General features: G+C 43.7%; 1 protein-coding gene across 9 annotated transcripts in view; it reads right to left on the minus strand.

Annotated features, from left to right (window-relative positions):
- Positions 1-22,432, minus strand: part of LOC139153266 (transmembrane protease serine 11E-like) — a 90,550-nt gene that overhangs the window by 45,354 nt on the left and 22,764 nt on the right. For 2 of the 9 annotated variants that reach the window (XM_070726987.1, XM_070726988.1), the window contains one exon: positions 1,173-1,757. The exons of 1 other annotated variant lie outside the window; for it this stretch is intronic. The gene's annotated coding sequence lies outside the window, so the exon portion shown is untranslated. Of the gene's footprint in view, positions 1-1,172; positions 1,758-9,363; positions 9,595-22,432 lie in introns of all 9 variants that reach the window. 6 more of the 9 variants (XM_070726992.1, XM_070726989.1, XM_070726991.1 and 3 more) reach the window with 6 other exon arrangements.

Here is a 22,432-nt window from a genome sequence, read left to right on the forward strand (position 1 = left end):
ACACTGGCAACAAAGGTGGGATTCTGAGCCGTGAACATCTGAGCCTCAAAACTGAGCTGAAAGACACTCGAGCTGCCTGTTACAATTTGCCTCAGCCCATCCTTCTCAGGATGGCGAGCAACAGCACTAATCCAACCACTTTTGTGGCACAGTCCAGCCACTGAGACACAGGACACATGCACGGAAAGGTTTGAATGCTTCCTTCAAGCAAATGACCTGACCAAACTCTCCAGTGCTCAGAAAAGAGCCTATTTCCTAAATGCTTGAGGCCACCAGATGTTTTCAACTGCATGGGCCCTAGTCACCCTTCAACTGGTGTACATGGTTCTATGGGACAACCTCCTCATCAAGCTGAGGAACCACTACTCCCCCACTCCATTGCACAAAGCACACTGTTTCATCTTCAGACAATGAACCCAAAAGGAAGATGAGCCCATAAACCATTACATGGCCTCCCTACAAGACGCTGCCTTGGACTGCGAGTTCCCTGGCCTAGATGATTCACTCCTGGAACAACTGGTGTGCAGAGTGAGAGACATTCACTTACAGTACACATTCACACTCTGATGAAAATGTTACTACCAATGAACTGCCTGATCTCCTGGTCTCGGACAATGGGCCATAATATGCTTCCACCCATTTTCAGCTGTTCCTGCATTGCATGGCATATGTCAGTAATGGCCTGGTAGTGTCATGACACCCTGCCAGTAATTGCCAAGTTGAATGCACTGTCCAGTCTGCCAAGGATGCCCTTAGCCTTTTGCAATCAACTAATTGGCAGGACAGAGCCTCCCAGTACCTCCTGACACAGCACTCTACCTCATTCCCATCAGCCAAAGACAGCCTGGCCAAATTATTGATGGGATGCTGCCTCTGATGGATCTAGACTGGCTACATCCCTTGTATGCAACAGACATCCCTAATGATTCTTCCAGCCAGCCCCAGGGTTTAAAGAATGCAATTTGATCTATGGCCAAAACGTGTTGGCTACCGGGAAAAATCATCTACCTAACTGTCTCCTGCTTTCATAGGGTCAAACTGACCAATGGCCAGATCTGGCAGCATCGTGGGGACCAGCAGCAAGGACAATGGCTGCACTAAAATGTGCAACCACCAGTTGCTATGCTTCTTGACACACACCCCTCAGTTCACCGCATCGCTGGCTGACTTACCTGAAGGCCCGTCTGCCTTCGACGTCTGCCACACGCCTCTTCCAAGTCCGGAGATTCTTCAGCTGTGTCACCAACCCAGCAGCAGTTCCTCCTTCGACTCCAGCAGAAGTTCCAGAACTTTGCCGCTCAACGAGGACACACAGGCACCCAGCCTATTTGGGAGATTACGTCTGCGTCAACCAAGAGAGGAGGGTTGGTAGTCCCCTCAGGATGCTAGAGTCTCTTCAGAAACATCCCTGATTGGCCAAAACAGGAGCTGCTCTGAAGTGGGAGATTGGAAACTCCCCATTGGCTGTCGCATCTGACAGCCGACTGTAAAAGAGCTGTCAGTTGTGGCTGACGTGCTGACAGTTTACTTGAGCTGTTTTCTGGTTGTGATTGCTGTTGCCTTCTGTTATCCTTAATAAAGGCTTGATATGGTTCAGGATCTGGCTCGCCTCAGTTATTGTTCCCTCACCCTTCAGTACTGAAGAGAATGATGAAATAGGATGTATAACCTTAGTTCATGCTTTTCTCGATTTGTCCTGTGTGCTCTCATCTAGAGTATTGTATTCAGGCAGTAGTCTTCAATATCTTGGTCCCTATCTAACAAAATGAAAGTCAATGTAGAGAAAAGAAATATTTACACTTAGGCAACAGCTAAATGCACAGGTTCAGTACAGGCGGTGTGGAGACAAAAAGGCCCCAGGCCAACAGCTGGCAAACTACGCTGACCTGAGACTAAGTGACATTTGGCACTCTCCTAAAAACACACTTCCTTATCAGTTGTGTATTCAACTCTGGAGGGACCTCTAAACCACACCTAGGCATTGCCATTAGCATAATCACAGCATGAACTGATCATGAGCTGACCACACATTTGCCATACAATTGTTAACCAATGATATCCTGTAAAAGTATGCCCAATATCCAATGAGATGTGTCTTGAGGACAATAAAAAGGGGTGCATTCCCTTTGTACAGAGTGCCTTCCCTCAAGACATCTCCTGCCTGCAGACTTTCATTCATGTGCCGTTGCAACAGTTAGTACCTTGCTCAATAGCAGTAACCATAAGAGAGATATTGGGATCCTAGTGGACAACTTAGATATGAGTTAGCAGTGTACTGTGATTGCGAAAAAAGCCACTGCTATCCTAGGCTGCATTAATAGAGAGATGGAATCATGTGAAGTGTTAATACTGCTTTATAAAGCTTTGGCAAGACTACACTTGGCATACTGCATCCAGTTTTGGCCACCATAATATAAAAAAAGATGTTGAAAATTCTGGAAACAGTACAGAAAAGAGCAACAAAGATAATTAGGGGGCTGGAGGCTAAAACACATGAAGAATTATTGCAGGAATTGAATATAACTAGCAAAAAGAAGGACTAGCAGTATTCCAATATATGAGGGCTACCACAAAGAAGAAGAGGTCAACCCATTTTCCAAATCAGCAGAAGGGAAGACAAGAAACAACATATAGAAATTAATCAAGGAGAGATGAGAGGGGCACTTGACATGGATTTTGTAACTTATTAACTAAGGTATTTTAATTTAACTTATTTCCCTCTTTTATGAGGATTTATCAAACCAGTATAGATTGGAATGTAGAAAAACTTTTTATCCTATAATTGTGTGGTTTGTTTGATAGCTTCTAAACTGAAAAGATAAACTAGAGATGAATAGATGGATACTATTTTCTGATTTTAAAAATTGTTAATGCAAAACTGACATTTGTTATGTTTCTTTATGAATTTCAAAAACTTTTGTAGTTGATTTATTGTGCAAAGAAGAGATTACTTTTATCCTGCCCAATCAACTTTCCTCCTGCATTTTCTTTGTTGTGTTAATTATAAAAGGGAATATAAGATTGGTCTTGAGGGTCTCCCTTTTCATAGATAGATCCTACTATAAGAACATAAGAAGAGCCATGCTGAATCAGGCCAATGCCCATTGAGTCCAGCATTCTGTGTCAGGCAGTGGCCCACCAATTGTCCATGGGGATTTTGAGCAGAAAGAGAAGGCAAGACCCTCCCTTTCTCTTGACCCCCAACAAGTAGTACTCAAGGGAATCCTGCCTGCCTCAACCAACATAGAGGCAGCACTTGGACATCCGTTTCAATAACCACAGATACACTTGGCATCCATGAATCTGTCTAGTCCTGCCTTGAAGCAATCAAGGCTGACAGCTGTCATGTCCTCTTCTGGAAGTGAATTCCATAAACCAATGACCCTCTGGGTGAAGAAATCTTTCCCTTGATTTGTCCTCACTTTCTTACCTATGAGAAACATAGAAACATAGAAACATAGAAGACTGACGGCAGAAAAAGACCCCAAGGTCCATCTAGTCTGCCCTTTTACTATTTCCTGTATTTTATCTTACAATGGATATATGTTTATCCCAGGCATGTTTAAATTCGGTTACTGTGGATTTACCAACCACGTCTGCTGGAAGTTTGTTCCAAGGATCTACTACTCTTTCAGTAAAATAATATTTTCTCATGTTGCCTTTGATCTTTCCCCCAACTAATGAGATTTAGGAAGTGCCCCCTTCAGGGATGCCGATAGGGCGGTACTACTGGGAGTGGCATCACGGGCCCGGCATCACGGGCCCGGCCAAATTGAACAATGAGGGGGGGCGGTTTTGCCCGCCGGCCTCCTGGCGCCTACAGTAATTTGTGCCCAGTGAGCAGCTCCTCGCACATGCGCAGTACCGGCCCTCTCTTGCCGGCCGCCTGCCTCACCAGCGAAAAAGGCGGGCCCTCTGGCCCTCGCGAGGCAGGACTCGAAGCCCCGACGGAGCCTTTGGCAGCGCGGTCCTCCAGTCCCAGAATAAAGCATGCGGCGAAGGTAGGAGCCCCTTCGGGGTGGCAGTTGCGCTTGTGTTAGTTGCGCTTATGTTAAATTTTGTTTCTTTCCTAAGCAGCCTTCTGTGTAAAAAAATCCATTTGGGAATGAGTCGTTCCCAAATGGATTTTTTTACACAGAAGGTTGCTTAGGAAAGAAACAAAATTTAACACAAGCGCAAGTTGTAGGCATTGCACGCGTGCGCCAGCGTCCCCCAAAAGGCCCCCCTGCGCACCCTTTTCCAAGGACGGACACGAAGCCGCGGCCGCCCCCGCCCCCCCCACGCCTCTAGCCCCCTCGCGCCCCCGTGGTTACTCGCCGCTGCCCTCGCCCACCCGCCCGCTCCGTCTCTCTTTCTTCTCTGCAGGCATTTTCACAGCGGGGGCCGCCGGCCGGCGAAGGCGATTTTCAATGTCGGGCGTGCAGGCTGACGCTCTCTCTCTCCATCTCCCTGCCAGCCTGCCCAGAACATTCAAAGTAAGAGCGAAGGTTTTTCTTACTTTGGATTTTCCGGGTTCGGCTGGCAGCAGGGGGATGGGGAGAGCACGCGTCAGCCCGCGCGCCCGACATTGAAAATTACTTTCGCCAGCCTCCGGAGAACGAGAGAGAGTGAGAGCAATGACAGAACAAGATAGAGAGAAAGTGAGAGAGAGAGAGAGAAATAGGGGGAGAGAAAGAGATAGCAAGAGAAAGAGAACGAGAGAGAGAAAGAGTGTGAGAGAGAAAGCAAGAGAGAGAGAGAAAGAAAACAAGAGAGGGAAAGTGAGAAAAAGAGAGATAGAGAAAGAGGGGGAGAGATAGAGAAAGAGAGAGAAAGAAAAGAGAGAGAGATGAGAGGAAGGAAGAGTGAGAGAGAGGAAGAAAGCAAGATAGAGAAAGAGAGAGAGAAAGAAAGTAAGAGATGAGAGAGGAAGGAAGAGAGAGAGAGAGGAAGAAAGCAAGATAGAGAAAGAGAGAGAGAGATAAAAAGAGAGAGAGAAATGAGAGCGGAAGGAAGAGAGTGAGAGAGAGGAAGAAAGCAAGATAGAGAAAGAGAGAGAGAGAAGGAAAGAAAGAAAGAGATGAGAGAGGAAGGGAGTGAGAGAAAGAGAAAGAAAGCAAGAGAGAGAAAGAGAAAGAAAGAGATGAGAGAGGAAGGAAGAGAGTGAAAGAGAGGAAGAAAGAGAGAGAGAGAGAAGAGTGGAAGGAAGAGAGAAATGATAGAAAAAAGGGGAGAAAAAAAGAGAAATGAGAAAATGATCGAGGCAGAGAATGACAGAAAAGAGAGAGAAACAGAGAGAGAAGTAATTCTTGATTTAAAGCATATGGTAAAAGCACTTAAATAATAACAGAGAAAAAACCCCAGCCCTCACCTGTTTTTATTAATAGTTTTGCTGGTTGTTTTAGTTTTAATAGTAATGGATTTTGGTTTTTTTAAATTATTATTGACAAAATTGAACGGGTCCAAAGACGGGCTACAAGAATGGTGGAAGGTCTTAAGCATAAAACGTATCAGGAAAGACTTCATGAACTTCCAGCAGACGTGGTTGGTAAATCCACAGTAACTGAATTTAAACATGCCTGGGATAAACATATATCCATCCTAAGATAAAATACAGGAAATAGTATAAGGGCAGACTAGATGGACCATGAGGTCTTTTTCTGCCATCAGTCTTCTATGTTTCTATTAATTTCTTTTAATAAAAAAGAAGGGATTTATTTATTTATTTATTTATTTATTTATTTATTTATTTATTATTTATTTCTATGCCGCCCAGTCCCAAGTTTTTCCTTATTTCCAGATTGCATTTCTTCTTGGTGAGGTTCCGCCCATTGCTTCTTGTACTACGTTCAGGTGGCATGGAGAATAAATAGATGCCATCTGCTTTGTGGCAGCCCTTTAAGGATTGGGAAACTACTATTATATTCCCCCTCAGTTTTCTATTTATTGAGCTAAACATACTCGTTCTCTTAGCCCTTGTTCATAGGATTTAGCCTCTAGGCCAGGGGTGTCAAACTCAATTTCATTGAGGGCCACATCAGGGCTGTGTTTGACCTCAGAGGGCCGGGGGAGGGCTTGCCCAGGGTGTGTGGCCATGGTGGGCATGGCACGGGATTTGGGGGGCAGTAGTTTTAAAATGGCCGGGGGGGGGGGGCAGACACTTAGGCTGTATGGGGCCACAAAATTCCTGATGGTGGACCTGGCCCCCTTGTCCTAGTATTGTGTGATAGAGAAAATAATTTTTCTCTATCCACCTTTTCTATTCCATGCATGATTTTATACACTTCGATCAAGTCACCCCTTAAATGCCATCTTTCAAGGCTGAGGAGACCAAGGCGTTGTAACCTGGTATCATAAGAGAGGTGCTCCATTTCCTTTATAATTCTTGTTGCCCTTTTTTGCACCTTTTCCAGTTCCACTATATCCTTCTTGAGGTGCAGTGTCCAGAACTGTACACAGTACTCCAAGTGTGGTCTCACCATCAATTTGTACAAAGGCAATACAACGCTTGCTGACCTATTTTCGATTTGCTTTTTTTACTGCTGCTGTGCACTGGGTTGACATCTTCATTGAGCTGTCCACCAAAACCCCAAGATCCCTTTCTTGGGTTGTCTTGGAAAGTTTTGTCCCCATCAGTTGGTAGGTATAATTGGAGTTCTTTGCCCCGATGTGCATAACTTTGCACTTCTTTAGGTTAAAATGCATTTGCCACTTTGTTGCCCACTCACTCAATTTCGAGAGTTCCTTCTGGAGCTCCTGGCTATCTTTATCAGGGTACCCTAATAAATTGTTTTAAAATGATCTTCCAATTGGTTACTTATTGAAAAGTAAACCAAGGCAGGCCAGATTTGGCTATCAGAAGAAATCTAGGACTAAGGAGAATTCTCTTGATATGAAAACAATTAACCAGTGGAATGGCTTGCCTTCAGAAGTTGTGGGTGGTCCATCTCTGGAGGCTTTTAAAAATAGACTGGACAACCATTTGTCTGAAACTCTATTATTCTTTTATTTAACTTAAACAATCTGACCTTTCACAGAGTTAGCTAAGTTATGGGTTTGATTTTAGTCAGCAAATTAAGGTTAGAAATTATATTTGTGGTGCGAGAATTCTTAAAATATTTGATATGGTTCACGCTGATTTATAAATTGAGACTTACTTTACTGCAGCTTAGATAATTGCATGCACACACACAAAGGGGATAGGATCAAAATTATCATTTTGACTTTAAAAAAACTCATCAAGATACTACTGCTCAAAACAGAATCCTTTATTTGTTCTGGACTGAATATTTTAATCATGAATATGTAGTGAATTAAAATCAATATTGCTATTTTTATGTTAAAGCTCTATAGCACAAAGATGATCATTGTCTCTTCAATGTATACCACCATGATAACACAACCTCTAAAATGCATGAGAAATGTGAAATGCATACTTTTGCAAAGAGACGTGTATAATGGAACATCCTACTTAATGGTATCCATATTTGCCATGGGTATATTCATCCCCAATATCCCAAAATATCTAGATTTGAAAACATTTTATTTTGAAAACAAAATCTGTGAAAGATTTTCTCCCTTTAATTTAGTTAGAATGTTCAATTGTTTCTTTTTCTCTTCCAGCAAAGTTTTAATATTTGTTTTCAAAAATAAAGAGGAAGATGTCCAGAGGCATTGACAGAATCCAATGCTTTCAATAAAATGGTAAAGTAGCATTGGACCTTCACAACAAATCCCTGCATGCCGTCAACATTACTAATTTGTAAAAGGAAATTAGTGCAACACTGCTTTTTTCATTTGCACACTTTTAACCACCACTGCAGAAATCTCTGCAGATTACATACATAGGAAAAAGATTATCATCACAAATTATGAAGAACCAAGGAGAGAAGAAATATAAACTAAGAAGAAATCACCTGACAGTGAGAACAATCAACCAGTGGAACAACTTGCTTTCAGAAGCTGTGGAGGTTCCATCATTTGAGGTTTTAAAAAGAAACTGGACAACCATTTGTCTGAAATGGTGTAGGATCTCTTGCTTATGTAGGGAGTTGGACTAGAAGACTAGAAGAACTCCAAAGTCCCTTCCAACTCTGATGTTCTATGCCCTATTACTTGCAAATTGTTGACTTCCACCACTACTCTCCAAAAAGACCTTGACGCTGTTTCTGAGTGGTCTAATACATGGCAACTCCAAATCTCAACTAGCAAATTCTCTGTTCTACACATTGGGAAGAAGAATCTGAACTCCAAATACGAACTGAATAATCAAATTATCACAGATAATCCCCTCTCGGTTAAAGACCTTGGTATACTAATAACAAAAGATTTAAGTGCCAAAGCCTACTGCAATAATATAGCCAAGAAGGCTTCAAGAGTTGTAAACCTAATCCTATGTAACTTCTGCTCTTGCAATTTCACACTACTTACCAGAGCTTATAAAACTTTTGTCAGACCCATCCTCGAATACAGCTCATCTGTTTGGAACCCATATCGCATCTCAGACATTAACACCCTTGAAAATGTCCAAAGATACTTCACCAGAAGAGCCCTTCACTCCTCCACTCGAAATAGAATACCCTATGAGACTAGACTTTCAATCCTGGGCCTAGAAAGTTTAGCACTAAGACGCCTTAAACAAGATCTAAGTATTGCCCACAAGATCATATGCTGCAACATCCTGCCTGTTGGCAACTACTTCAGCTTCAACCACAACAACACAAGAGCACACAACAGATTTAAACTTAATATTAACAGCTCCAAACTTGACTGTAAAAAATATTACTTCAGTAAGCGAGTTGTCAAAGTGTGGAACTCATTACCGGACTCCATAGTGTCATCCCCAAACCCCCAACACTTTACCCTTAGATTATCTACAATTGACCTATCCAGATTCCTAAGAGGTCAGTAAGGGGCGAGTACAAGTGCACTAGAGTGCCTTCCGTCCCCTGTCCTATTGCTCTCCTATATCTCCTATACCTTTCTTCTATTCCTATATCTCTTCTTCTATTCTTTCATTGATATGTTCTATTACTATACCTTCTTTTCTATTATTTCTTAGATATATTTTACTATGAGTATCTCCTCTATAACCTTCATCATGTATTTTACTATGTGTATATAGATATATACCCACTAAAACCCTCATTGTGTATTGGACTAAATAAATAAATAAAAATAAATAAAATAAATAAACTTTAACAACAATGCAAAACAGAATTTCAGCATCAAATTCAGTTTGCTTTTCTATCTCTTACCCATTGCTATCTCCTGATATACTTCATTCTACCTCCCCCTTCCCCTCACTTGAAAACATCCTATAGATATGTTCAAAATTCCAAAGGAAGTTCTAGCTATGTCCAATTTTGCCATTTAACCACTCACCAAGTTCAAACAAATACCCTGTGTAGAACCACTACTGATGCAATTCATGTTTTCAGTAAGAAATTATTTTTAGAGTTGACATCACTTCAAGGTCTTGATGATACCTGATACAAAGGATGTGATACAATATGCTGAGCTGTCACTCTGTCTTATTCCTCCCTGAAGCCAAATCAAGAGAGCTTGCAGCTCAAGATCTGAATCTCATGCCTACTTCAGGGACTTTTGCCAGATCTGGAGAAACACAAAAGCATTTCAGGAATGAATATCAAAATAAGGTAAATTTTACAATATAAAATCATTCCTACTTGTTAGAAAAGATCATGGTTTAAAATTATCTGCTGGACAGCAGTAAGAGTAATATGGTGAGATAAGCCCACCTGTTATCTCAATATATTTTAAAGATTGAGTAGCTCAGAAATGTTTAGGGCAAACTGAAGATGGTAGAACTGACAACCAGAAGCAGGATAGTGTAGCAATGACAGCTGAATAATTCTCATGATTGAATCATCCATACAGGTCATCACACTGTTTAGGTTGCAATGGTTATATCCATTCTTGATTAATTAGTTCTTCCTTGTATTGTGCTTTTTATAATTAAGCATATGCAACTATGTTCACTATAAACACCAATTTTCAATTCATATTTAAATCTAATGACATGTTGAAAGGAATGTCTCCAATTTCCTTTCCTATGCTTATTTAAACCATCGCATTTTACTGGAAACAAAGCAAACAATGCTCTGTGTTTTCATATACTGTATTTTTCTGAGTATAAAACACACTGGAATACAAGACCCATCTTAATTTTTAGGGAGCAAAACATGAAAAAAATAATTCTGATAGCGAGCGGCACAGATCTCCCAGTTTAAAAGAATTTGGTTGTACACAAGCTCCTATTGTTTTAAAATAAATTGGCATGTAGTCAAGAACAAAGACCGTAATAGCACATCTGCTTTATCTGTTAGTAGAGCAGAGATTTACTGTGGTAAAGGTGCAACTTTTCTTAATAGCTGTTTTGTACAAAGCAAGCTGGGAGAGAGAAAAAATCATTGAAAAGTCAGTTGCTTGAAAACTTAGAAATGGTGGGGGCTGGTGAGTATGTGGGTGCTACATTCAGAGTATAAGACGCACCCAGTTTTGACCCTCTTTTGGGGAGTAAATCATGCATCTTATACCAAAAAAATTACAGTATTTTAAAATTAATTCAAGATACGTGGCCTCAGTTAAATTGCATAATCTATCTATTAAGTCCTCCCAATTGATTGCTATGTCACACATCACTTTGAATCAGATTCTGAAAATGATAATAGCACATGTTTAGCCTTAGACTGCCCTCTCCACCGCCCCCCCAAGCAAATGTGCCTACTAAAAATGATGAAATTAGTGCAAGTATAATATTTTTCTGAGGATTTAGCCCTTATTCGATGTTATAAATGTGGTGCACTATCCTCTTTCTTCACTCTCCTTTTGTTTAACTCCTGTTGAAGCAATCCACCACAGAATTAAAATTATAAATCATCAGAATACAGAGACCATTGTGGGAATTCCTGACTTTAATCTTCATTAAGGTTCACATGCTGATCTACAATAAACTGCTGGGTGAAGTTATTTGTCAACATGGCATGAAATATCAGCAGTATGCTGATAGTACATAATAATATATTTCCATCCTGGACCAGCCAAATGGTGATAATAAGATTATTTCCCACTTTCTGGAGTCTTTAGGAGTCTGAATAGGAAAGAACAGACTCCATATTAATCCTGGCAAGATTGAAAGACTATGGGTCTTAGGGCCTCCTGGATATGGAGGTTTCTATATTTAATTCTGAAAGGGAACATTCTCTCCTAAAACTATTTAGTGTGCAATTTTGCAGTCCTCTTAGAAACACAGCTGTTACTCAAGAAACAGATAGCAACTGAGGATAGAATAACCAATCTTGTGTGTCATATGAACCTTTCTGAGATAAAGAGGCCATATTCGCAGTGACTCATGCCTTTCACACTTCTTACTTGGACTACTGCAATTAACTTGACACAAGGGTGCCCTTGGACATAATATAGAAACTGTAATTGGTACAGAACATGACAATACAAGCAAGTGTGTCCACATAATGCTATTGATTCCTAACTTGCACTACTTCCAGATACAATTCAAGGTCTGATTACTCTCTATAAATTCTTACATGGCAAAACAGGACTTGGCTATTTGTAGGATTGCTTCCCTATGTTCATCTTACTAGATCCAGCAAATGGACATGCTTGAAATCCTTCTACAAAACAGAGTCAACTAGAAAGACTTAAAATGATATGCCTTTTCCATTAGTGACACCTGCCCTCTGGAACCACATTCCCCTCTAGTTTCCTGAGCCCTGACCTTGTTAGCTTTTTTTAAAAAAACTTGAATACTTGTTTCTCTTGGCTATTTCATTTAATTTCAAAAACTGCACTGGGATTTTTAGGTAGAGAAAATAGGAAATATATTGACTTCTGGTGGGTTCCTTCAGACAATGTGAGCTACCAGATCTGGCCTGCAAAAATCCAGATCATCTCTAGATGGCAACAAAGGGGTACAGTAATCTCTAGCCCTTTGCTGTCATCTGCTGATGACAGCAAAGGGATTATTCCAATTCAGATCTAATAGCCCCCTAGTAGAAAGCTTTATGCATGTCTAAGGATAATAGGGAACCATCTCACCAAGATACTTTCTGATAAATGAACACTTTATGAGAACATTGTTTGCTCTATAGAACTTAATTTCCAGTGCATTTTGTAACCAGCCAAGTTCTATAGAGCAAACAAGCTTTGAACAAAATGCCTCATTGCATCCCAGTGGGTAGGGCTGCAGCACACATTAGAAATTAATCTTTTGCTCCATAGCAGCAACTCTTCCCCAAATTTTATAATTTCCACTTTTTCAATCAATGACAAATAATATTTTATCCACAAATATACTTTGAACAAATTGGATGGGGCTGAGACTGGACAGGCTTGGGGTGAGAAGGTAGTTTGCAAAAGAGATGAGGAATCTTCCCAGGCAGATGTGGGTTTGGCCAGTGCTGGTCCGTGGATACCACCATTTATTTTTTTTAAAAAATTCTTCTGAACATGCGCAGAAGACGAGTTTCCAGCACTGTCCATCCATCTTGGTTTTGGCTTTTTATTTATTTATTTATTTTGGGGGAGGGGGTTGGCACTGTGCATGCATATGTGCACACACAAGGTGCACCCACATGGCATGGGAGGAAGCAAACTGGCAGCAAGGTAACTTAGAACCCATTCCTGTTCCAAGGGCAGTTATTGCTAGAGAGAAAGCATTCTACTTTGCTGGGCGACAGGAGGATTTTCCGGAGAGATTTTGCTAGATTATCTGGACTCCTTTCAGTCTGGTTTCAGGACCAGTCACAGCATGGAAGCTACTTTTGTCACGCTGATGGATTATCTCTGGCGGGCCTGGGATAGGGGACATTCCTCTATCCTGGTGCTCCTTGACCTGTCAGCAGCCTTCGATGTTATCAAGCATGGTATCCTTTTGTGATGGCTGGAGAAATTGGGAGTGGAAAGCGCCACTTTACGGTGGTTCTCCTCCTATCTGTCAGCCTCATTGTGTTTCGTCTTTCAACTGTGCTTTGGCTGTCATGAGGAATGGGGGGTGGGGGAGATGTTTGGGATTTGGGAGCGGGAAAGTCTGCTAGAGGAGCCCAAGAAAGTTTCATTTCTCCTGAGAAGGGGTGATGAAAAGTGGGGGTTAATGGTGTGCATTCCAAAAGTATGATGCACCAATGAACATGCGTCCACCTGACAAAGATGAACAATGGGGATTGGGTGAATTGTCAAGGGGGTGTTGGTGTTACTTTATAATATGCATCTCTCGTGCCTTTTTCCTCAGACTATTCTTTCCTTTTGATACATTCACTTCTGATTTAGTAAAGATGACCTTTGAAGTTCAAAATGGACTCTGAGTTTTACTTTTTCTAAATTCTGAGTGAAGCAAACCTGACATTAAGCAAAATCTACAGTGAATAGCCATTCCAGAGATAAAACTACAGCAGTGGCTAAGCAACAATGTCTGACTGAGACAGCAGCAGAGATCAGGCAGAAGGGGCAGTTGGCCTACCCTGCCCTTCCCACAGCCAGATCCAGAAGGAGGAGGATTGGAGGTGATGGGGAGATGATCAAGAGGAGCAGGATGCCGAGCCTCACCCAAGAGCTAAGTGGTCAATGGGAGTGGGGGCTAGCGAAATCCTGGAGGAAGCATCCTCTCGCTCTCATGCTAATGTAACCCAGTGAAGAAAGTCGAAAGGGGAGGGGAAAGGGGAGAACGAAGAGAGGCTCCTGTTATCGGAAGTAGTGACAGACATTAAAGAGGTTTTAGAAACAGTGGAGAGACACAGAAGCCAAGTCTCAGCTGGGGCAAAAAGTGATATGGATGGGGCCCGGCCCAGAACAGCAGCCCACCCACCCCCAGTGCAAGTAGATCCCTGAAGAGGGAGGAGCCCCTGCAGACATTGAGCACTGGATGCCCCCCTGGCTCAAAATTACGGTGGAGCCCCTGGTGGGCTGAGACACTTTCTAGCCCAGGTCTGGCAATATATAGAAGATTATGGGGAGGAATTCCCTGGGGATCCTGCAGGGGTCAGAGTGGTCATGAGAGCCCTAGAAGGAAGAGCAGCTGATTGGATGGTCTCTTGCATGACACCAGTGACCCCTTGCTGAGGAATTTTGATGAATTTATGGCAGCCCTTTGAGCATATTTTGAGGACCCCCTAGCTGAATGCAAGGCCAGAAATAGGATTAAAACCTTGAGACAGGGTGGGAGGTCTGTGGCTGAGTACACCCAGGAATTTTGTGACCTAATGTTCTATGTGAGCTTGCACCCAGCTGGGATCCTCATAGAGTATTACACTCAGGATGGCCTGAGCGATAATATCTACCAACACTGCAAGTTGAGGGGGGCTCCCAAGGACTTGAGTCATTGGTTCAAGCTGGCACTGGAGGTAGAGATCAATCTGTTGAGGACCCAATGGGAGAAAACCTTCACTCTGGCTGCAGAACAGAGCTTGAGAAAATTTGGGAGGCCCACCAAATCTAAAACCAAGTCATCGGGATGCTTCAGGTGCAGCAAGGAGAGGGGCAGCTGAATGAAACCTGGATCCATGATGGTTTTTAAGTGGGGCATCACTAGCCTTTCAAAGGTTTTCATAACTACAGATGTTAGAACAACTGGTCTGTAATCATTCAGTTCCTTGGTGGAGGGCTTCTTCGACATTGGGGTGATAGTAGAGAAGCAGGAAGGAACGTAGCACATCTCTAGTGATTTGTTGAAGATTTGGATGAAGATAGGAGCCAACTGGTCAGCACAGACTTTTAAGCAAAAAAGGGTTATCTTGTCTGGGCCTGGTGCTTTTTCAGGCTTATGTCTGTGAAATAGATCTTGCATTTCCTCTTCTATGATCACCAGGGGTTGTAAATCCAATGGGATGGGTTCAGTTTTAGAAGATTTGGTTGTTGATGGTGTGTCTAGAATTGAGGTTGTGGAGATAGGTGGCTGTAGTTTCTTTTCAAACCTGCAGTAGAACACATTCAGGTCATCTGTCAGTCGCTGATGTCCTTCAGCTTGGAAAGGTGGTTTGCTGTAACCGGTGATTTTTTTGAGAGTTTTCCACATGTTTGCTGGTTCATTTGTTGAGAATTGATTCTTTAGATTTTCAGAGAAGTTTCTCTTTGCTGCTCTGATCTCCTTTGTTAATACATTTCTGGCCTGATTGTACAACATTCTTTCACCTTTTCTGTAGGCTTCCTCTTTAGAATGATGCAACTGCTTAAGTTTAGCTATGAACCAAGGTTTATTGTTACTGTATATTTGCAGGTTCCTGGTTGGTACACAATATATGATGTTACAGCTTCTGTAAGTGAGGTGCTACACTTAGGCAAGAAAAACCACATGTAGTTATAGATTAGGTGAAAATGGGCTCAATAGCAGTAATTGTGGCAGGGATCTTGGAGTCCTAATAGACAATGACTTAAATAGGAACTTCCAAAAAAACCAAGGAAGTCCTAGGGATAGAATCAAGATCACATGAAATATTAATATAATGCCTTAGAAAAACCACATTTGGAATACTGCATCTCATTTTGATTACCATAGTATATATATAAAAATGTTGAGACCTTGGAAAGTGTGCAGATAAAAGCAACAAAGATAATTAGAAGGTTGGAGGCTAAAACATAATAAAGAATGTTTGCAGGTTGGCAGGCCTCACCTGCTGGCCCACATTTGCAGTAAGGGTCGGGATTCCAGGGAACCCCAACACTTTCTTCGGGGTAATCCCGAAGCATTGGGGCAGGGGGTAGGGCAGGGCCCAGGGTAGATATATTTTTTCAAGGTAATTTATTTTTATTTTTTCTCCATATCATAACATACAAAAAACAATATACCTTCTATTTTGTTACAATGAAATAGTCTTGAGTTACTAAATCTTCTTTAATCAAATTAAACATTTTTAGTTACCATCACATCCCCTTATTCCATTCTTTCTAATTTTGTCATCCAGATAAACTCCATTATCTTCTAATTAAATTCATCATTAATATTCCTTAAACTACTGATAAAAACAATATCTTAAACATCTTATAATATTAACATCAAAGCTGTAGTGCTCTATTCCCTCTTAGTACATATCTCAAAACAGACTAAAAACCCTTATACCTTGCACCAAATTTTATCAATTAATAAGTATAAAAACCAAATAAATGCAAACATATAAATTTATTACTTATTATTATCCAATTATTATATTTCATAAAGCTCCTCTTGAAAAATTAAACTAAGTCAGTAAAAATAAATCAGCCCTCATTACATTATCCAAATTTATATCATTACTTTTAATCTTCAAATCTATTGACCCCACTTAACAAACTAAATCAAATTAAACAAACCTATTGTACACACTGTTCACCTTTTCCATCTATCTTAGGAAAGACGAAAAATGCCAGTTCAGGCAAAGTAATCAAAACTTAAACCATCAATTAACTTAATCAAACCTACTTAAATCACTTTAATATATTTCATTTTACTTTTAAACTTTATCAAAATTTATAAATCATTCTATTTTTCATTCAATTTTCTCTCCCTCAAAGTAGTCCTAGTCAGAGTCCTGATGGTAGACTGGAACGGGGTTACTGGCTAGTGGGGAGCATATATGCGCAGCTCGGATACAAATTGCTCAGAGAGCTCAGGTGTTCTAGTCTCATCTAAAGTTGCTTGCAGTGTCAGCTCCGATTTGGCTTATAAGCGATGTTGCAGCCTAATATCCCCCCCCCTATAAGATTTTAATTTTTCTCCACTATAAAGTAAAACAATATATAGTTACAAACACAACAATAATGCTTAAAATCAATCATATATAAACTTTTCTTTTCTTATTACTCCCTCAATGGAGACACTTATCTCTCCTCGTCTAAAGTTTTCTATTAATTTTATTCATTATCAATTCTTAAAAGTCTAAATAATTTTTTTCCTCTCCATCTTACTATAAAAAGTTACATTACATCAATGCAAAGAATAATAAAATCTCTTTTATCTAAATTTTAATATTGTATCATATAGCGAATTAAAAATTATATGTGTGTGTGTGTGTGTGTGTGTGTGTGTGTGTTTGTGTGTGTGTTTTCTGTTGGATCACCCTGGTATATTGAAGGAATGTCACAGCTCCTTTTTCAGCTCCTTTTTGCCTCTAGACCCAACCCAGGGCCAATTCAAGGCAGTTAATTTATTCATAGCCAACAAACTATGTTCTGTATGTATCACATATTTTTGCTGAATATTTAAAATTAAGGGAGACTAGAATAGCGCTATTTCGGCCTTGTTCTGGCCTCATCAGCTAGCCATATCCTTACTGGGATTTGATCTTTTTGCCTAGAGGCAAAAGGGAGCTATGACGTTCCTTCAATATACTAGGGTGATCCAACAGAAAAAACATATAGCCCCTCCCTGGTACAAAGCTGAAGGGATCAGATCTGGTGGCCTAGAGCAGCGTTTCCCAACCGGTGTGCCGCGGCACACTAGTGTGCCGCGAGACACGGCCAGGTGTGCCGCGAAGCCTAGGGAAGCTCCAGCTGGGCGGGGCGCTGCCGGTGCCGGACCACCGGTGCCCCGGACCTGGAGCTCCCACTCGCAGCTGTCCCCCGGCTACTGCCCGATGCAGCTGTTTCCGGCGCTCTCTTGCTGGGCCCCAAAGAAGGAAGGCGGGAAAAAGGAGAGCTTCATTATTCGCGCCTCCTTTTTCCCCACCTTCTTTGGGGCCCAGCAGGAAAGCGCTGGAAACAGCGGCATCTGGCAGTAGCCGGGGGGACAGCTGCGAGCACCGTTCCCCGTAAGTTGCCCCCTCTCTGCCGCCGCCGCAGTAGCCGGGGGACAGCTGCGAGCACCGTTCCCCATAAGCTGTCCCCTCTCCTCCGCCGCCGCTTCTGTCTTGGGGCACGATCTGCCCCCTCTCCTCCGCCGCCGCTTCCTGCCTTGGGGCGAGCAATCCGGGAGTCCGGGACTGTATGGCTTTGCGCCATGAAGAGAAAACGGCGGACTTTTCCCTGCGGCCCGAGCCGTTTTCTCTTCATGGCGCAAAGCCACACAGTCCCGGACTCCCGGATCGCTCGCTTCTCCGGTCAGCAAAGCCATCTGCCCAGGAAAGCGCGATGCTTTTCCGGGCAGCCGGCTTGCTGGCCGGAGAAGCGAGCGATCCGGGAGTCCGGGACTGGCTTTGCGCCATGAAGAGAAAACGGCAACAGGGAAAAGTCAGCCGGGCTAACGGGAGACGGCGCGTGGCTGGGCGCTGGGGACGTCTGGGAGGGCGAGGGGGCTGATGGCTGCTGCCTCTTAGCTGCAGAACCGGCGGGCGGAGGCAAAGACAACGGCCGCCGGCTCTCTCCCTCCACTCTCTCTCCAGCTCTCTTTCTTTTTCTCTCTGTTGCTGGCGTGGTGAACGAGAGAGAAAAAGGAGGGGAGAGGGAAAGAAAGCAAGAGAGAGGGGGAAAGGAGGGAGAGGGAAATACATAGAGGGAGGGAAGGAGGGAGAGAGAAAGAGCAAAAAAGAGAGGAAGAAAGAAAGGGATGGAGAGAGAGAAAGAAGGGAAGGAAGAGAGAGAAAGAGGGAGGGAGAAATAGAGTGAAATGGAGGAAGAGATTTTTTTGTCCAAACTTTTCTTTAGCCCCCCCCGCCCCCCCCCTCAGTGTTCCCCAGAATTTTGAAAATATGAATAATGTGCCGCGGCTCAAAAAAGGTTGGGAAACACTGGCCTAGAGGTTAATTCTGGCAGAGGCCCTGGGATCAAATCCCAGTAAGGGTAGGGCTAGCTGATGAGGCCAGAACAAGGCCGAAATAGTGCTATCCTAGTCTCCCTGTGATACACACACATACATACAAACACACACACACACACATATATATATATAGTAAAAGAAACTATTCATAATATATATTCTACTTCATAAAATAAAATTCTATATGTTTAAAATTTAAGCAATAAGTAAATTTTGTGTTATAGTGTTATATAGTGCTACCACCATTTCTCATCTTTGCCATCTGGCTTCAAAAGATTAAATCAAATTCTCATGTTTCAATTTTTCTAAAATTAACCAATTACTAATACATACATATCTCTTAGTTTTCTAATCAATCATAAAACTTCCCCCAAATTTTATAATAATCCGAGTCTTGTTTATTTTTAAGTTTCAAAGTCAATCTACTCATCTTCGCACAATCCATATTTTTTCTCAAAACTTCCTTTCCCTTTCAGTTTCCAACATTGTGCATATACAATCCTAGCTGCTGTAATTATATGTATAATTAAATATGTCTCTTCTTTATCAAAATTATCTGGTAAAATACCCAGAAGGTATATCTCGGGTTTAAGATCAATAGTCTTGATCAATAGTCTTTCTTAAAATCTTCTGAATCCAATATTGAATTTGTGTCCAAAATTTGCATGCTTCCAGAAAAAGTCTGCCACTTGTGATAGAATGAGCCAGGTAACTCACTGCATTTTCATCGACAAATTCTGAAACATTTTAGCTAGCTTTTGTGACAATGTATGCCATCTATAAAACATCTTGTACATATTTTCCTTAAGCACAGTTGACATTGTCATTTTATAGTTTCTCTCCCATAATTGCTGCTGTTGTGATTCAGCCTGAGGCTCCTCAGGGACTGGCTGCGTCTCTGCTGGATCCATGCCCGGAGGAGGAGGACAGTGAACATGAGGGGGAGGAAACAGGCAGACAAGGGAGAGGAAAGTCAGGAAGAGGAGGCAGGAGAGCAGCCTGAGAGCCCCGGGGGTGGGGCTCTCCCCAGCCAGTAGCCTGGACTCACTGGATGAGGAAGCACAGGCCATAATAGACATGAGACAGCGACGTGCTGCTCAGAGACGGGACCAATTAGAAAGGTATTTGCACCATTGAATTGGCAACAGCTGGGTTTGGGTGTGTTTCTCCTCAGCAGGGTTGAAAAAGGCAGGCCAGCCCTTACAGCCTTGTGGAGCGTTATCGAATGGAAGTTCTGTGACCCTGCTCTGCATCTCGGCGTCTCTGATCTTGGCTTGTGGCCTAGACATCTGGAAGACTTGGGGGAGGCATAGGTGTGTTATCTCCAGCGTTGTTTTTGACAGCAAGTATCCTGTCTTATTTCATGGCCTTCGTGAAACATCTGTGAAGTTCCAGCGTGTTCCTATTTGGAAGGACAGTTTTTGTTACCTGTGTTTGCTTTGACTTATATAAACTGCCTTTGCTTTTTACCAGTGTGTCTGGCTTCTTTTTTGGGTTGGTGTTGGCTTCTGGAGGGACCCAGACAGAACAGTATAATGCTCCACCAACCACCAGACACACCTGGTTCACAGTTTGGGGGTGGTTTGTTTGTTTTTTTTTCCAGCTATCTGCTGCTTGTTCCTTGTTTGGCATTTTTGCTTTTTTGGGTTCCTGTTTTTGTCTTACACCATGGCAGTTTCTGCAGCTGACATGCAGGCGGTGTTTGAGGAGTTGCGCAGGGACATTGCGCAGTTGACCCAGACGGTCCTGGTGTTACAACGCCAGGTGGAGGATTTGTCACCCCAGCCAACCCCACCCCAGGCGCCACCCATGGTGCCTCCTCCAGCGCCTTTGCCGAGGAGGAAATGTTTCGTGGCGATGCCAGAGAAGTTCTGGGGGGACCGGCGGCTGTTTTCTGCGTTCCTGAGCCAAGTGCAGCTGTTTATAAATGCCCAGATGGTGCACTTTCCTGGAGATGACCACAAGGTGGCGTTTATTTGTAGCTGGTTGGCTGGCCCTGCAGCGTCGTGGGTGGCACCTTACCTGGCTCGAGATGACCCTCTACTCCAGAACTTTGCTGCTTTCTGTGATCAGCTGCGTCACCAATTTGCAGATCCGGTGCAAGAGCAGATGGCCACGTGGGTGCTGAAGCAACTGCGCCAGGGTTCGCGCCCCCTGGCGGACTACATGGCTGCCTTTCGGTCCCTGGCTGGGCAAGTCCAATGGAATGAGGCTGCCCTGCTCAAGGCCTTTCAGGATGGACTATCGGACACTATGTTGGATGAGCTGGTGCATGAGATGCTGCCCGGCACTCTGGACGCTTTGGAGCGGCATTGCCTGGCAATAGAGGCCAGGCTGTTGGCCAAGGAAGTCCGTCGAGCGGGACAGTCCAACCCCCGTGCGTCAGGCGTCCTGCTGACACCTGTTCCGCAGTGGGGGTTGTCGACCGTAGGAACCCCGGCTCTGGTCCCTGCACCCCGATGTTTTCAACCAGCGCTGCCTCCACGCCTGATGGATCGTGTTTCCGCCGGGGAGCCGATGGACGTGAGTTACGCACGACCCCGCCAGACCCCGGAGGAACGGGGGGGTCGGCGGGCGTCCGGGTTGTGTTTCTATTGTGGAGCCCCGGGACATTTTGCTGTGGTTTGTCCCCACAAGAGGCGGAGCATGGTGGCTGCCACCGTTCCAGGACCCTCCAGCTCTCCCGTGCGTCCAGTGGTGTCCCCCGTTCAGTTCCAGGAGACAACCCCTTGTGTCCCTGTCCCTGTCATGGACTCTCTGATGGTGGGGCCTTCGTCTGGACGTCCTCAGTCGCCGGAACGGTCGGGAAACGAGGGGGCCCCGGCTTGGTGGCAACACTAGGTCGGGTGGGGATCCCACTTTCTCCTGACTCCACGGCTACCGACTCCGGACCGTTTTGACACCTGACGCTCACTGTCACCCTGCATATTGCTCAACGGACTTGGACTTATCCAGTGTTGGCCCTTGTGGATTCGGGGGTGACGACGAATTTCTTGGACGAAGCCTTTGCCCACCGCCATTCCTTGCCCCTTTGTCCTGTCATCCCGCCGTTAAATGTTGAGACCATTGATGGGCGGGTGTTGCTGGCTGGTCCCATCCGTTTCCAGACCCTGCCAGTGCGGATGTGCATCGGAACTCATGAGAAGGCCCTGCAGTTTTATGTCACCAAGGGGCTTCATTTTCCCCCTCGTGCTGGGGTTGTCGTGGCTGCGCGCGCATGACCCGCATGTGGTGTGGTCCCAGAACCTGGTAACATTCTCCAGTTTGCAGTGTGTGGACCACCACCGACATGGGTGCGCAGCCCACGGCCCAGTAGTTCCCGTGATCCAGTTACCCCGTTGCCTCGAGGAGTTCGCCAATGTTTTTAACGAGAAGGAGGCGGATCGGCTACCACCGCATCGGATGTACGACTGTGCCATAGACCTGATCCCTGACGCCAAGCTCCCGGCTGGTCGTTTGTACTCCATGTCAGAGCCGGAGCTTGTGGCTCTCAAGGAGTTTATTGAGAAGAATTTGGCCAAGGGATTTATTCGGCCATCCAAGTCCCCTTTGTCTGCCCCTGTTTTGTTCGTGAAGAAGAAAACGGGCGATCTTCGACTCTGCTGTGACTATCGGCGCCTTAACTCCATCACGGTGCAGAATAGGTACCCCTTGCCCTTGATCCCTGAACTCATGGACCAGTTGCGGACGGCAACGGTGTTCACCAAAATTGATTTGCGCAGTGCGTACAATTCGGTCCGGATGCGGGCCGGG

The sequence above is a fragment of the Erythrolamprus reginae genome, chromosome Z, assembly GCF_031021105.1.
Source record: "Erythrolamprus reginae isolate rEryReg1 chromosome Z, rEryReg1.hap1, whole genome shotgun sequence".
In the NCBI taxonomy this organism is placed as follows: domain Eukaryota; kingdom Metazoa; phylum Chordata; class Lepidosauria; order Squamata; family Dipsadidae; genus Erythrolamprus; species Erythrolamprus reginae.